This window comes from Humulus lupulus, chromosome 7 (genome assembly GCF_963169125.1).
Source record: "Humulus lupulus chromosome 7, drHumLupu1.1, whole genome shotgun sequence".
Taxonomy (NCBI): Eukaryota; Viridiplantae; Streptophyta; class Magnoliopsida; order Rosales; family Cannabaceae; genus Humulus; species Humulus lupulus.
In genome coordinates, this window is record NC_084799.1 from 41,057,414 (window position 1) to 41,074,230 (window position 16,817).

Consider the following 16,817-nt stretch of genomic DNA (forward strand, 5'->3'; position numbering starts at 1 on the left):
TTATTTGAACTTGTTTTGTTATTCTGCAGTCATGCTAAAGCCAGAAATGAAGAGATCCGAGCCGAGCTGGCCATTGCCAAGGCCGCCCTGAATGCTGCTCAGGAAGGTGAGCAGGCCGCCAAAGCTGCTCAAAAGAATGAGCATGCTGCTAAGGCTGCTCTTACCTCTTCCCAAGAAAGCTAACAGGCCGCAAAGACCACACTATCTGCCTCCTAAGCTCAGGCCGCAGAGGCGAACCACCGTGCTGAACAGCTTCAGGTCGAGAATGTTGAGCTAAAAGCGAAACTACTCGAGGACGAAGTTAAAGCCAAGGAGGAAGGGGCAGCGTCATCATCATCCATGGAGGAGATGCTATACCATTTTTGGGCTTTCGACCAATACGGGAACTTCTCTTTAATGGAGCCCGGGTTGTGGGATCCGTACCTTGCTAAATTCAAGGCTCGGTTCTTACAAGAACCCTTTGAGACTGGTGAGGCTTCCAGAGCAGCGGAGGGAGATAGTGAGGAGGTCACCTCGGTGGGGCGAGCTGACGGGGCCCAATGATTTTATTTATGATTTTCTTTGTAATTGTCTAACAGTCTTTTGGTATTAAACAATTGCCTTCGGGCTTTGCTCAAGGTTATTTCTCCTCGATGTGAAAATATATTTCAATATATATATAACTTGTGGTCTATTTGTAACGCCCTGGTTACCCCAGAACAGTTACGGTGAACTGGAAATTTGACCCATTTCCTGAGTCCTTTGGTTAAAAATGTGTTCTAAGTGTTATTAACAGGTTAAGGTGAAAACCAATAAAAAGGAAAGGGTATGTTTTATTGATACATAAAACTATTCATGGGCCCACAAGAACATTTACAAGTTATTTACAACTCAAAAAGGTCACTACTGTTCCAAAATTATAAACCCGCTGACCTAAGCGGCAAAAATAGGGTAAACCCCCTAGTTCCTCTGAGAACTCCTTGGCTGTGGTGGTCAAGCGGACGCATATGTACACATCACCACATAAGCTCTCCACTCAAGGCTGGGTGAGCTTTTCTTTTCCTTTACCTGCACCACATAACATCCATGAGCCAAAGCCCAGCAAGAAAACATAACATTATATGTAAACATTATCAAATGATTATCATTATAATCACACTGAGCACAAAGCTTTCAAATAAATGAGTGAATATCACTTGAGGTTCTGATAAACCATACTGAGTGACTGAAAAATAGTTCACTAATTCAAATGGAAGAGTGGCTGCTAGGTAAGCCACTAGCCTTCAACAGGTTCTGGTAAACCATACTGAGTGACTGACAAGCAAGTCACTAATTCAAGTGGAAGAGTGGCTTCTAGGTAAGCCACTAGCCTTCAAGCGCTTATATTATTCATCGACCTTGAGGTCAGTCCGGCATTAATGCTCTTTGAGTCATTCAATGTAGAAAGTCGATTAGATCTAATCTTTGTTGGTTTGCGTGGAACACTCTAAGGCCGTCCTGACTAATGAGTCAGCACAATGTGACCAGTGCCCAGTACCACTGCCGAACCTGACTAATAAGTCACAGCTTCACAGTTGATACTAGCACCTTTGCCAAATCTGACTGATGAGTCAGTACCATGCACAAGTGAGCAACATTTGCTAAATATTCCACAATCAATTCATGTCCACATTTATACAACCAACATGCCTCATGAATAACCATGCATGTCACATTTGGGGTGCAGCTTTCTTACCTCTGGTTCGAGCTAGAATGAATAAAAGAACAACCCTTGAGAACGATCAACCTTTTGGTCCTTTGGCGGTTACGTGGTCATAACCAATCATGGGATTCCATCAATAAAATGAATAATAAAAGGTTCCCAAACCAAAACCTAGCCTCCAAGACATCAAACACTACTAAACCGGGTAGTAGGATCGACCCCGAGGCCTAAGGCTTGAATCCCCAAGCTAAAAACACATTTCTGGCCAAAATTGCTCTGATGGGCCGCGGCTCACCCATCTGACAGGGCCATTTCCCTCACAAAAACAACCGTAGGCCACGGCTCACCATAGCCATGCCGCGGCCCTTTACCAAAACTAGCAAGCACCAGCTTGCTTTCCCCTGTGTTTTCCCTCGGAACCAAACCTTCAAACCAGTTCCAAACCTCTTTCAAACACCCAATCTAACCCCTAAACATCACCTATATCAAACCCTCATCAAAACCCAAATTAAACTTCAATCAAACTTCCATCAATTCAACTATCCATCAAGAGAGTTACAAACTAAAAACTCAAAGCTAAAACAGAGTAAAACCATAAACCAATGGCTAAAACTCACCTCAAATCCGAGATTAGACCTCCTTCAATGGCTGAACCAAGTCTACGAACTCAGCCCCTTGATTTCCTAGCTTAATTCCCCAATTCAAGCTCAAAAACCCAAAGAGGAAATGGAAGAGAATGATGCACGGGAAGGAGAAAGAAAAACCCTGTTTTTGCTCTGTTTTTCTACAGCCATCTAAAGCTTCATATACAACCAAACCAAATGACCTAAATGCCCCCAGGTCATTTAAGGCTTCTAAACTCATTCCAAAGGTAAAATCGGTACTTTCCACCTATCTCGTTAATTATAATTAACGCTCTCCAATTCCCGCTAATCTCAATAATCTCAAACACCAATAATTCATATCCCGTTACCCTATAACTCCCGGTAACGCTCTAATCATTAAAACACCCCGAGACTCACCCCGAGCCCCGAGCTTAAGCCTGTTATGACCAAACTGATAATTAATCATACCATGATCATCTCATGCCGAATGGCTCGAACAAACCCACATTATAATGTGGTCTCAAAATATATCACCAACATGCATACAAATAAACAATTTACCCTCAATGGGCCAAATTACCATCACACCCCTGTAATTAGAAATATGGACACACATGCATGCATTTAACATCATATTATAATATAATCCACATATACATGCATTTTATCATTTAATGGCATAATTAAAAAAGTATGGCCCTCTCGGCCTACTATTCTCGCCATTAAACCATAACGGAGAATTCGGGGCATTACATTAAATAATCAATTTTTCCAAATTTCTAAGTTTCAGACCTAGTTATATCCAAGGTTTTAGATGATTTAAACTTAGTTCGTGCCAGGTTTATTGAAAACTCGAGCTTTGAAAAGCGCTTGAATAATCAATTTTTCCAAGCTTCTAAGTTTTTAATCTTATCCAAGAATGCTTAATTTTTCTAACCTTGGTTATGTGCCCCCCAAGTAACCAGAATGTATAAACTTTCTTGGTTGCTTTTACAAATATGAGAACATGAGCTTGTAATAACAAGACTAAGAAATGGTTATTTAACAATCCATCTATTATTTAGTCGAAATGGCTTTTATAAATAAGCCTTACATTGATTGTGACACTATTGATAATACTTTTTGAAGTGCAGAGCATTCCAGGTCCGTGGGACTATTTCTCCATTCAGTCAAGCTATCTTGAAAGTTCCCTCATGCAAGACTTTTATGATCTGGTATGGTCCCTCCCAGTTTGGGCCTAGTACACCATCCTTGGGGTCTTTATTTTCCAAAAAGACCCTTCGAAAAACTAGGTCGCCCAATCCAAATCTGTGCCCCTTTATTTTAGAATTGAAATAGCGAGTGATTTTTTGTTGATAATGGGTGGGCTGTAACTACGATTCTCCTCGTTTTTCTTTGATCAGATCGAGAGATGCGTTAAGTAGCATGTCATTATATTCTTGATTAAATTTCCTTTGCCTGTGAGTAGCTACCATGGCTTCAATTGGAAGTATGGCCTCACTTCCAAAAGTTAAGGAAAAAAGAGTATGCCCTGTGGAGGTCCTGTGAGAAGTTTGATAGGCCCAAAGTACTTGCGAGAGCTGTTCAAGCCATAGTCCTTTGGCTTCATCTAACCTCTTCTTCAGGCTTGCCTTAAGGGCTTTGTTTACAGCCTCAACCTGCCCGTTGGCTTGTGGGTATGCTACCAATGATAAATTCTTCGTGATGCCATATTTTGCACAGAAGTCATTGAAGAGATCACTGTCGAATTGTGTCCCGTTGTCTGACACGATTTTCTTAGGAAGTCCAAATCGACATATAATATTCTTCACCACGAAGTCTATGACTCTTTTTGATGTGATGGTTTCCAAAGGCTCGACTTCTACCCACCTCGTAAAGTAATCGATTGCCACCACCGCATATCGAACTCCTCCCTTTCCCATAGGTAAGGAACCTATTAGATCGATTCCCCACGTTGCAAATGGCCACGGGGATGAAATCATCGTTAGCTCGACTGGAGCATCTTGGGAAACTATGGTGAAACGCTAGCATTTGTCGCACCTCTGAACATACGACATCGAGTCTTTCATTAAAGTGGCCCAAAAGTAGCCCTGTCTCAGTATCTTTAGTGCCAGGTTTTTCCTTACAGCATGATCTCCACAAAAGCCTTCGTGTATTTCTTGTAAAATGGTTTTGTCTTCCTCGAGTAGAACACATCGTAGGAGAGGTAACAAATGACCACGCCGATATAAGGTTCCATCTACTATTACGTACTGTGGAGCTTGATAGAGTATTTTTCTCGCGTCTTTTCTGTCATCAGGTAACTTTCCAGTTGTGAGGTATTCCATTATGGGAGTCATCCAGGTTGGTCTTATGTCAATCATTATGACTTCTACCATTTCTTCTGTCACACTCGGGCTCTCCTAGAACTCCAATGGCACTACATTCAATGCCTCAGCCTCTTTTGTGGTAGCAAGTCATGCCAAAGCATCATCGTTAGAGTTCTACTCGCGGGGTATTTGTTCAACAGAGTTGTACTTAAATTTAGACAGCTCTCCTTTGACCTTAGCTAGGTAGGCTACCATCTTGGTACCTCGAGCTTGATACTCTCCCAATACTTGATTGACCACGAGTTAGGAATGGTTATAGCATTGGATGGCTTTCGCCTTGAGCTCTCTCGCCACCCTCAGCCCTGCTAGTAAGGCCTCATATTCTGCTTTGTTGTTAGATGCCTCAAATTCGAATCTTAAAGTTGTATGAAATTAATGCCCTTCTGGTGAGATTAAGATGATCCCAGCTCCTGATCCGTTCTCGTTTGACGATCCGTCAACGAAGACTTTCCATAATTCCTACATCGGCTCCCTCATGAGCTCTTCTTGAAAACCGGTGCATTCAGCCATAAATTCAGCAAGGGCTTGACTCTTGATTGAGGTATGTGGCATGTAAAATATCTCAAACTGACTAAGTTCGATGGCCCATTTTAAAAGACGTCCTGATGTTTCATGTTTTTGTAAAACCTGCCTTAAAGGTTGGTTAGTTAAGACATGGATTGAATGGGACTGGAAGTATGGCCGGAGCTTTCTGGAAGCCAATATCAAATAGAATGCCAGTTTCTTAATCAGTGGGTATCATGACTCGGCTCTAAGAAGTCTCTTGCTTACATAATATACTGGTTTCTGAGCATGGTCTTCTTCTTGAACTAACACGGCGCTGACTGCATTCTCTGTCTCGGCCAAATAAAGGAACAGAGATTCACCAGACCTGGGCTTAGATAATACCGGGGGCTCGGCTAGGTGCATTTTTAGGTCATGGAATGCCTGTTCGCACTCCTTGGTCCACTCAAATTTCTTGTTTCCTCTGAGCAAGTTGTAGAATGGCAAACACTTGTTAGTGGATTTTGAAATGAATCGATTCAAAGCCACCACCCTTCCAATTAGACTTTGAACTTCTTTACGTGACCTAAGTGAGGGCATTTCTAACAACGATCTGATCTTCTCAGGATTCGCCTCTATTCCCCTCTTGTTGACTATGAACCCTAGGAATTTTCCAGATGTCACTCCAAAAGTACATTTCTAGGGATTCAGCTTCATATCATATCTCCTTAATATCCCAAAACAATCTTTTAGATCGGACACATGGTTATGGGCAGTTTTTGACTTGACGAGCATTTCATCGACATACACCTCCATATTTCTCCAGATCTGGCTAGCGAACATTTTGTTGACCAAGCGTTCGTATGTAGCCCCGACATTCTTCAACCCGAAGGGCATAACTTTATAACAGTATGTGTCATGTTCGGTCATGAAGCTAGTATGTTCCTGGTTCGCAGGATTCATTGCGATCTGGTTATATCCAGAATACGCGTCCATGAAGGACATGAGCTCGTGACCTGCCGTGGCATCTACCAACTGGTCAATCCTTGGCAATGGGAAACAGTCCTTGGGACAAGCTTTATTTAGATCAGAGAAATCAATACAGGTTCTCCATTTCCTGTTTGGCTTTGGGACCAGCACAGGATTGGCAACCCAGATCGGGTACTTTGCCTCCCGGATAAACCAGCATTTTAATAACCGAGCTACTTCTTCCTTAAGGGCTTCAGCTCAGACCATTCCCAAACGTCTTCGTATTTTGGATTTTGCAGGCACATTCTTGTCCAAATTTAAGGTGTGTACTATTACATTCGGACTTATTCCCACCATATCTTCATGGGACCAAGCAAAGACGTCCAGGTTTTTTTGTAAGAAATCAACCAGCTCCCTCTTCCTTTTGTCGTCAAGATTCTTTCCAATCTTTACGACTCTTGAAGCTTCTTTGGGGTCAATGTTTACTTCCTCGAGCTCTTCTATGGCTTTGAGCTATGATCTGTCTTCGCCTACCCGTGGGTCAATGTCATCGCATTGGGCGACCTCACTATCCTCTTGCTATTGAGATTCTTCCATCCCATGGGCAACTTCTATTCACTGGAACTCCTCATCGTCGTCATTTATGACCATCGGTTACTGCCCGTGTTGTAATTTTCTCTTCATAGAAATTATATAGCTTTCCCTGGCAGTGAGCTGATCGGCTCTAACTGTGCATATTCCTGCAGGTGAGGGAAATTTCATTACCATGTGGCAGATAGAGGTTATGGCTTCAAATGCCATCAGCGCCGGTCGACCCAAAATCCCATTGTATGCAGCCGGACAATCGATTACCACGAACTCGAGTAATTTAGAAATAGTTCATGACTCTTCTCCCGATGTTACCACCGATTTGATCGTCTCGATGGCTACTGATCCCTCACCCGAAAACCCATACAGAGTCATCGAGGTCGCCTTTAAATCAGTTATGGATAACCCCATTTTTCCAGGGTGGACCTGAAAAGTAAATTCACAGAGCTCCCAATATCCACTAGTGTTCTTCAGACCCTTCGGCTTGCGAGCTGAACAGTTACCACCAGCAAATCATTATGTGGGAATTGGACGCGGCCAGCATCCTCTTCCGTGAAAAGGATTGGTTGCTTTTCCAAACCTGCTGTTTTGATAACCATTGCTCCGGGACAAACTCCACCCCGTTATGAGACTTCAGCTCGTTAATGCACCTCTTTTGGGTCCCCCTATTCATTCCCGCCAAATGAGATCCTCCCAAAATGGTGGTTATATCTCCCCTACTATCAGAGGAGGGTCGACCTGATTTGCTTGAGATTCAGGTTGGCTTTTGGAGATTCCGGAACAGGTAGCGGGGTCTGCCCAACGGGCTGACTCGGATTCACCTGATTTCGGGAGTATTGGGCCAAAGGTCCCTCCCTAATGAAAGTTTCAATCTCATCCTTCAGCTGCCGACAATCATCAGTGTTATGACCGATGCCGTTGTGGAACCGACAGAACTTTGAGGGATCCCTCTACGCCCTCTGGTTCTTCAATGGTTCTGGCTTCTTCCATGGAAGGGGACTAGAATTGGCCAGAAAAATGTGCTCACATGTATCCGTTAGGTCGGTATACGTGGCATAGATAGGCTTGAACTTCTCTGTGGGCTTATTTTTCTTCATCCGGCTCTGGTCGGGTTCACCATTCCCTTTTCTTTTGTTATTCCTCCCTTGGTTATTCTGGGTAACAGTTTGGGCCGTAATTGCCACATCTGTTGTCCCTCTAATGGGTTGGATAGGGGTCTAGCTTTTATCCACTCTTGAACCCGAGCTAAGAATTCATCTATGCTCTTAACTCCTTTTCTTTGGAGTGCCTGCCATAGGTCTCCCCCAATGAGGATTCTCGTCCTCATTGCCATGAGTTTGGAGATGTCATCAGCATCCCTAGCTCGTGCAGAAACATTGGAAAATCTAGTCAAATATGCCTTCAACGTTTTGTCAGGTTGCTGCTTTACGTTGTCTAATGAATCAGCCTCAACTCGAGCTGCCTGTGAAGCTCGGAATGCTTTTTTGAACTAGGAGGAAAACTTCTTGCACGAGCTTATGGAATGTCTCTTGTATTGCTTAAACCACTACCTAGTTGGCCCGACTAGAGTTGTAGGGAACAAAATACACCTTAGGTCGAGCCCGACATTTTGGGCCATCATCATGGTGTTAAACATTTTGAGGTGATCTGACGAATCTCTATCTCCATCAAAATTTGACAAGTGTGGCATCCTGAAACCCACAGAATATGTCGCCGCCGCAATATTTGGAGCAAAAGGCTCAAGCTCCTCGTCTGAGTCGCGATCTTCCTTTTCCTTTCCAGACAAGACTTTTTTCATTTGTTCTTCCATCAGAGCTAGTCTCTCGAGGGTTTGGTCCCTAGTCCCTAGGTTAGCTGGGGGCTGTTCAACAGCTCTCATCCTATCATGCACGTTTGACGGGCTATTGTCCCTCCAAGTTCGAGCTTGGTTTTGCGGGGCATTCCCGTTATTGCGTACTATGGAAGGACCTCCCTCTTGTCGAGTATAGCTAATATCTCCATCCCGAACTGGATACCTAATTTTCGAGTTCAAACGATTGCGCAAATCGGGTTGTGGACCATATCGAGGGCAATGTGCTAAACTCAAATGATTCCTTAGGTCGCTCTCGGACCTACCGCTATGATGCCTTTCGGTCCAGTAACTCCCGTTTGCGAAGCTTACAACTCGTGGCTGGAGCCGAGGACCTGGATTCTCGCACGCGTCAATGGGACGTAAGTATTGGCCGATGGGGGAGGATTTCTCCTACTGTGTCCATGAGCTGGAATATCATGTTGAGTACGAGGTGGTGTTGGATGTCTTATTGGTTATGGGGGATGCCTTATTGGTGAGGCTATCCTCATTCCATCAGGACGGACTAAATTAGCCCGCCTCTGTTCTACTCCAGTGTCTCTAGTTCTTTGTGCCTGGTGATCCGATCACGGCATAGGAGGATTTGTTGGAGCATTTTGTCTTCGTGAGCCTATTCCAGCCCCTCCTCATGGATTGTCATGGGCATTCCTAGGAACCTGTAAAGAAGGCATCGAACTTGGGGTTGCAGTCCTAACCGACCAAGTGACTTTCTGACGACCCTTATGATGGTCGCTAGGTCGAGCATTCTGGTAATCTCGCCCCGCAGGTATAGAAATTGGAGTGGCAGTTCTGACTGATCGACTCGGTTTGGATCGATTATTCCTGTGGGACTTATGAGACCCACTTTTCCTCTTTCCGATATTAACGTCGATTGCAAGAGATGGCTCCTCAATTGCATGTTCTCCATCTCGACAAAAATTAGGTAGTCTGGGTTTGGTGGTAATGACTCTGAACTCCCAGTGTCGCTTTGACGCGCCGGTTGTTTTCCCAGACGTTGCTAAATCTCAGGGCCACGTTCGTTTGGGATAGCAGTACGATGGGCCTCCTTCCCACCAGGTTGTTCCATCTCATTGTCATGCATTGAGCGGGTGAGCATCATGATGGGAATTTACTGGGATTTTGGTGAAGCACTAATTTACTCTCAATGAAAGCACCAAACTGTTGACGCAGTTTTTCGCCAACAGTGTATTAAGAAAAAATAAGGGCAGATTAGTGCTTAATGGTAAACCGTAATGAAAATATCAAGAATTCACTCAAGAACACAGAACTTTTATGTGGTTCAGTGGTTAAAATCCACCTAGTCCACGAGTCACTATTATTACTATTTCTCTCACTATTTTGGCAAAGTTTTGGTATTACAGAATAATTCTCCTTTTCCTGTCCAACATTCCCAGTATTTAAAGGGGAATTGCATGGACATGTTTGGGTAACCGCGTGAGTCAATCAAGCATTTACATAATGTCTATATTGAATACAAATAATTCTCATTTATATGGGGATATGATTTTATAACAGAATAAATATGTTCCTGCTATCTCGGATAATAAATATGACAGCCTGGTCATAAATAAACGTATAAACATATCCCGAGTGTCTGGGGATCCCAGAATATGCATTATAGGTTAATCGTCATGAGCTGGATATGTAACGCCCTGGATGGCCAAGACCGTTACATTGTGTATTTATAAAGGTGCAGGACTTGCTAATCAAGTCAACTGGTTAACAAACGTGTCACTAAAACCATTAATGAGCTAGGGTTAAAAGAGTTTTGGTCTCAAAAGATACATTTCCTATAATTAAACATTTTACACAAGGGATCCCAAAAGAAACAGCGTTTAAAAGTCAGTTTACAAAATTTCCAAAGTACAAACAACCACTAGCCACTCTAAGGGCAAAACAGACATTTACGGTTCTCCTGTTCCTGTCTCCTCCTCAACCGTGGCGGCCGAGCAGCTGATCATGTACGCTCTGCTCTCAGAGCTCTCTGATACAGGGCTGATCAAGTTTTCCCTTGCCTTTACCTGCACCACGTAGCACCCGTGAGCCAAGGCCCAGCAAGAAAACATAACGTTATAGTACAAACAATAATAAAAATTGAATAATCCTTAAAGCATGTTCATACCCTTAGCATACCACATTAATCATATAGCCCATAGACATAACCAGAGAATCAACACTCAGCTATTCAACATAACAAGTTCATCAATCCATAACAACAATCAAGTCACATGATAATCAGGGTCGACGCCCTCTGTTTACTCCACTGACTCCGGTCCGCTTAAACTGAGCTCAGTGCACAATAAGTTGTCCTTAGCTACTAGTGGCTGAGTCGCGCCCTGTGCGCTAATGTAAACTCCGGCACACTTAGGTCATTTGCTTATTATTCACATGGTATAATACCATCCTTCAATAAGCATACAAGATAGGGAGCCCTTAGTCCCGTTATCAATTTGCAACCGGGTGCAGTTTTATTACCTTTAATTTCCAAACGCTCTGACTATGAGAGATGCCCCTTGAACACGATCCAGTTCCCAAGCCCTAGCTTTTACCTAGTCATAACCAAGATAAGGGATTCCATTAATATTCGTATTAAGATTTTTGGATGAAGTTCTAGCTTCCGAGACATCGAATTCCACCAAACACGGTGGTGGAATTGATCCCGAGCACCCTTGGTTAGGTTCCCGCGCTTAAAACTTCCAAAAGACCAAAAATACCCTTAAGGGTCGCGGCCCTTGAGACCCATGCCGCAACCGACCCCCTGAAACAGAGGCTAGGCCTCCCTGAACAGAAGACACGCGTCGCGGCCCTGCCCCTGTGGTACCGCGACATTCCCTCACCTCAAAGCCTTCCTCGCTCTTCCTTGCTCCGTAGGGCTGCGGCCCAGCCCCTAGAACCCGTAAAATCCACCATTTTTTACATTCAAAATTCACTCAAAACTACCCAAATCCATCCTAGTTCCATAACTCAATTATCACAAAACTTCTAACATGATTCTAGCAACATAATCCAGCAAAAACCTAGCCTAGAAACTCATCAAAATCCCACTTCAATCTCTGAAACCCAAAAGCTCAAGAACACTAAAACCAGCCAAGAAAACACCAGAATTCAAACATTAAATTATAAGTTCGAGCTTACCTTCACTGCAGAACCAATTCTCTAAGCAATTTCTGAGCTAACCCCCAAGTTCCTAGCTTCAATTCAGTCTTCAATTTCAAAACCCAGAAATCTCTTAGAACTCAACCAAAATCACAGAATTCTAATGACCAAAAATGTAATTCAATTCTTACCTCACTCCTGGTTGAATCCCTTAGCTAAAACTGAGCTAATCCTTCAAAACTTCAGCTCAAATCACAGAGTTTCCAGCTTAATTCCCTTAGTTTTCAGAAGTTCCCTTCAGAGAGAGATAAGAGAAGGGAGAGGAGAAAAAGAAAGTCGGTTTGGGTTCCTTCTACTGCTTTCTAAGCTTTACCTAGTCTCACTTTAATTAATTAAGTCAATCCCAAGGCTCGGAGTACCAAAAACGTCCCCGAGGGAAAAATGGTAAAATTCCCCAATATTCCCACTTAAGCTTCCTAACCTCAAGTATATCTCCAATTATTTATTTCCATAACCCGATAACCAAAATAATCATCTAATATCTGAAATACCCATTGACTTGCCCCAAGTCAAATATTAGGTCCCGTTGTGACTTTCCTGCTAACTAACTCCCTAGGATCGCCTCAAGTCGCATGCTGCAGATTTACCCACATAATAATATGGTCCTCACAATTATAACATATAATCACATTTACATTCATATAACCATACAAGCATGTTTATCATAGAATCATGCATTAAGCTAATAAATTCACACATAAACCAATTATGTCATCCCGGCATACTAATCAAGGCCCTTAAGCCATATTAGTGATTTTGGGTCGTTACAGGATATCTCCTCCAAACTCATGCTTCGACAGTTATCTGATTCTGAGCTCGTGCTTAATGGCCATCGTGTTCTTAGTTCATGATAAACTCAAGATGCCTAACACCATGTCTGATATTTATGACTCCCGAGCTGTCCACATGCATAATAAGCAGATATTCTACTTGGTTATTTTTCCGTGTATTTATCTGCCAACTGTACCCGAGCTGAGTAAATGAACTTGTGCTAAAAATATGGTACAACACACATCAAAATATTATATTGTTTGTGGAAATTACACTCTTTATCACTTTATTTTCCATTAAATTATTTTATTAGAACTTTAATTTGTTAATTTATTTGTGAATTTTTTATGTTTTCAAATATATGATTTTTAGATTCCCAATATAAATGTATAAGTTAATAAGTAGGACATAGTTCTTTCAGAATTTATTTTAATTTTAAAAAATTAATAATATAGTAAATTTATAGTTTTATAAATTGGTTTTTAAAAAACCATATTAATAAAAGTTTCAAATATAAATATTACAAAAGCAATCCATTTTTGACAGAGGAAAAAAGAATAAGTTATATGAACAGCTAAATACAAGGCTATTATTCGTCATATTTTATTCTATATCTTTTGATTGCTATATTCAAATGAAATCCCAATCCATACCACTCGAAAGCTACACCCACAAAAATTATCCTCTCCAACATCTTCTATGCTCCATAGAAGCGTTGAACCATTTTGGATCAGCATATTTAGCTACATCATTCGCTAACAACTCATTATGATCTACACGTTTTTCTACAATGCAGGTAGATTTTGCATAGTAGAAAAACAACGACCCCGTTCAGTAACCTGCTTCTAAATATTTTTCTTATTAAATAATTAAAAATTTGAAAACAAAACAGAAAAACTTGTTTGATAAGTCTAGTTTCACTTTATTATTTTTTTTTAAATTTTAATTGAAATTTTAGAAACAATATAGTTGTGTTTGGTAAATTTTTGTTTTTGAATTTTTTAAATACAAAAATTAAAATATATTTTTGTTTTTTTTATTTTTTAAAAATAAAAATATGTTTGATAACTATTTTTATTTTTTGTTTTTAAAAACAAAAAAAATAATAAATGTGTTTGATAACTTTTATTTTTATTTTTTGTTTAACAATAAAATGAGGTGCTGATTTGAATTGAAGTTGATAAAAAAAAAAATTAAAAGTCAAAAATGGTTTAAAAAAAATTTGAAAGTGAAAATTTTCTATTTTCAAAATTTAATAAATTTTGTTTAAAATTTAAAAAAATAATAAATAAAAATAGAGTTACCAAACACTATTTTATGTTTAATTTTTAAATTTTTAATTAATTAAATAAAAAAATTATTATTTTTTAATTGTTACCTAACAACACCTATATTTTTTAAATATATTTCACTTTTATTTTTTTTAAATATATTTCTGTTTCTTCCTCCCGTAGCCACTCACGAGACATTCTTTCTTCCTTAAGCATCAATGGCTTCCAATTTCCTTCCAAGCTTTCTTTAGGTATATCATTACCTCATTTTCTCTTATTTCTCTGATCTCCTTCTTCTTCCCTGATTCTTTTTTTTTTCTTTTAATTTCTTTTTCATCATGGGTTCTCTCAAATCTTAGATATGTATTGTAAAGATGATTGTATCGAAATGGAGTAACCACTAAATCTAATTCATAGGTCGGATCTCTTCTCCTATTAAGGTATGAATCTATTTCTAATTTTATTTAGGATTAGGGTTTGTGGTTGCAATTTATTTTGGTTTGATCATTGTTCTTATTCTGAATTTGGAAATTAACACTTGACGTGAGAAAATGACGATTTCAATAGGATATTTCTGCTTCAAAACCCAATTCCAAGTTCATTGTTGAGATTTTCTCATTCTCATGCCCTGTATGATTACGAATTCCTTTTCATTTACCATCTTAAAGTGTTCATTTTTTTTTTGAGTGATGACTAGTGTTGTTATGTTTACTTCTATGAATCTTGTGAATCATTCCAATTTGGTTGATTCTTGTTACACTGAGCATATATGATATGGTGTTAAACAATCCTAGATACCTTATTAAGGGTCATCTTTCTCTGTAAAAGAATATGTAAAAACAATTTGCTTGTATTTATTGTGAAAACAGAGTAGTGTTTTTACCAACATGCACTACACCAGATGCCCCTTTCCACAATACATAATTATAATACTATTGAGTCATGTAGTTTTCCTTGTCATTGTTGGAGTGTTTGTTGCCTGCTATTTGTACCTTGATAATAATGACCAATAGAAAATCTTGATTGCCTAGTGTTTTAATCGTTTATAACTTGACCATTACTACCAGTTAATAATTTAATTAAGTATATCAATGCTGTTGTGTGGATTATCAAGTACCATTGATGAGCTACATCTTAATTTAATGTGGAATATAAACTTTGAAAGTTGTTGTTATTCTTTGTTTGTCCATTTTTTCAAGGTTGTCGAGAAAGAGAAAAGCTTGCAAAGGAAATCAAACTTTATGCCTTATCAACCCCTACAACTTGAAAGCAGACCATTCTTGCTCATCATATAAATGTGAGTATTGGCTGCCCTTATTTTATTTATTTACAAATAGTCTATTTTTAGTTAGTTATCAATTTTTTGGTTGATGTCCTTATAAAGCATTCGATAAAATTCCTCAATGACTATAATTTTCAAAGTGATATTTCTTAATTTTAGTTTAGGAGCTAATAATTTGAATAATTACTTCAAAACTTTTACGCTTTGTTTATTTGCAATTTATTTATTTCTTTATGGGTAGACAATCAAAGTTCTAGGTCTAATAGTATTCCATGCTAGGTCCTAACACATATATACTGACCTTCAGTTTGTTAGATGTCAAATTATTGAAAAGAGCTGTTGGGATTGATAGATTTATGTACTTAAATGAATTTTCCATGCTTTACCAATTTTTAGCCTTTTCTTTTTAATAAATAAAAAGGTAATTTGGAGATAATGTAGCATACTTCCTTATCAATAATATGGAACTCTGTGTTGCTCTACAATTTTTATAATATTGATGATGTTTTACAGTAGTTATGTGGCACCTATAATCCTTGAATGGTCCTACTCAGCTGGTTTTTTTTATCATTTATTTGGGATTTTTTATTTGTGTTAATTTTTTTCCCTTGAGTATTTGTGTGTGATTTGGTTCCAGGGTAACATGTGTAAGTGCGTGGTTAGAGAGAAAAAAGACCCCATGGATCTGTTCTTGCTGATATTGCATTGGCAACAAGAAACTAGTAAGCTTTGTGTATAGCATATATGTTTGGACTTTTCATTAGTGTGTGTGTGTTTACCTACCAATAATTGATAGTTAAGTTTTAAAAAAAAATTCTTTGCATTCTTGTATGGTTAGAAATTGTGAAAGTTGTTGTAGTCTGCTTCTAAAACTTTCTTCTGTGGTTAATGTACTTAGTCTGCTTCAATATTAACATTTTTGCTGAATGGGAAACCTTAATGACTTGACCAATTTAGATAGCTTCCAATAATGCATGATTATCCTTTTTTTAGTTATTATTTTTAGTGTTTTGTTACTTTAATAGTTTATATTGGTCTTTATTGAAGTTTATTCTCTCTCAAAATGGTTTGAGTTTAAAGTTCAGAGCTGGTTCTATGTGTTTTATTATGCATTCAGGGTGTTTGATAAAATGTCAAAGAAGATGATTTTGTTAAATGCCGGTAATTAGTATATGGTATGTTTTAGCTTCAACAAGAATCATGGAGTTTTATTATATACAAGGAACCCTGCAATCTTTGTCATTTTTTTATTTATATACATAGTTCTAGAAAATAATGCTAGGACAAATGTTCTAGAGTTATATGTTTATCGTTCTATAATTGGTATATATATATATATGTTTACAGGAGAAAAGAAGTCAAAGAAAGAAGGATATGCAATCTAGAGAGATGTCTCATCATATGGCTTCACAATATTGATAAGTTAGTTATATACCCTCTAGTTGTAGGGTGTGTTCCGATTGAAAATGATGTATTTGATTTAATGAACATGAGCAATTGAGAGAGCAACTAAAATTTGATGTATATAAGATCTCATAGTAGATGTTAGGGGTGAACATTTGACCCGAAAAACTTGCAAATTCGCCCGACTCACAACGTGAAAACCTGATTTTTCGCAAAACCCGTCGGATTCGGGTTAAATTCGATCCGGCTCGACATTGTTCGAATCAGGTTCGAGACCCGAACTCGAACCAGATTTAATTTTTTTTTTTTTTTTTTTTTTTGAAAAACCTAAACTAAATAAATTTATTTTCTAATTTCTAATTTTCTATAACATATGTTTCATTATTATG

The 16,817-nt window shown here is 39.2% G+C and overlaps 1 long non-coding RNA gene across 1 annotated transcript; it reads left to right on the forward strand.

The window, feature by feature from the left end:
- The first annotated feature begins 13,913 nt into the window (after window positions 1-13,913).
- Window positions 13,914-16,598, forward strand: LOC133791221 (uncharacterized). The gene is made up of 5 exons (XR_009874144.1): window positions 13,914-13,993; window positions 14,102-14,182; window positions 14,942-15,039; window positions 15,662-15,746; window positions 16,372-16,598. It is a non-coding gene; the product is annotated as an uncharacterized LOC133791221 (long non-coding RNA).
- Window positions 16,599-16,817: the final 219 nt, after the last annotated feature.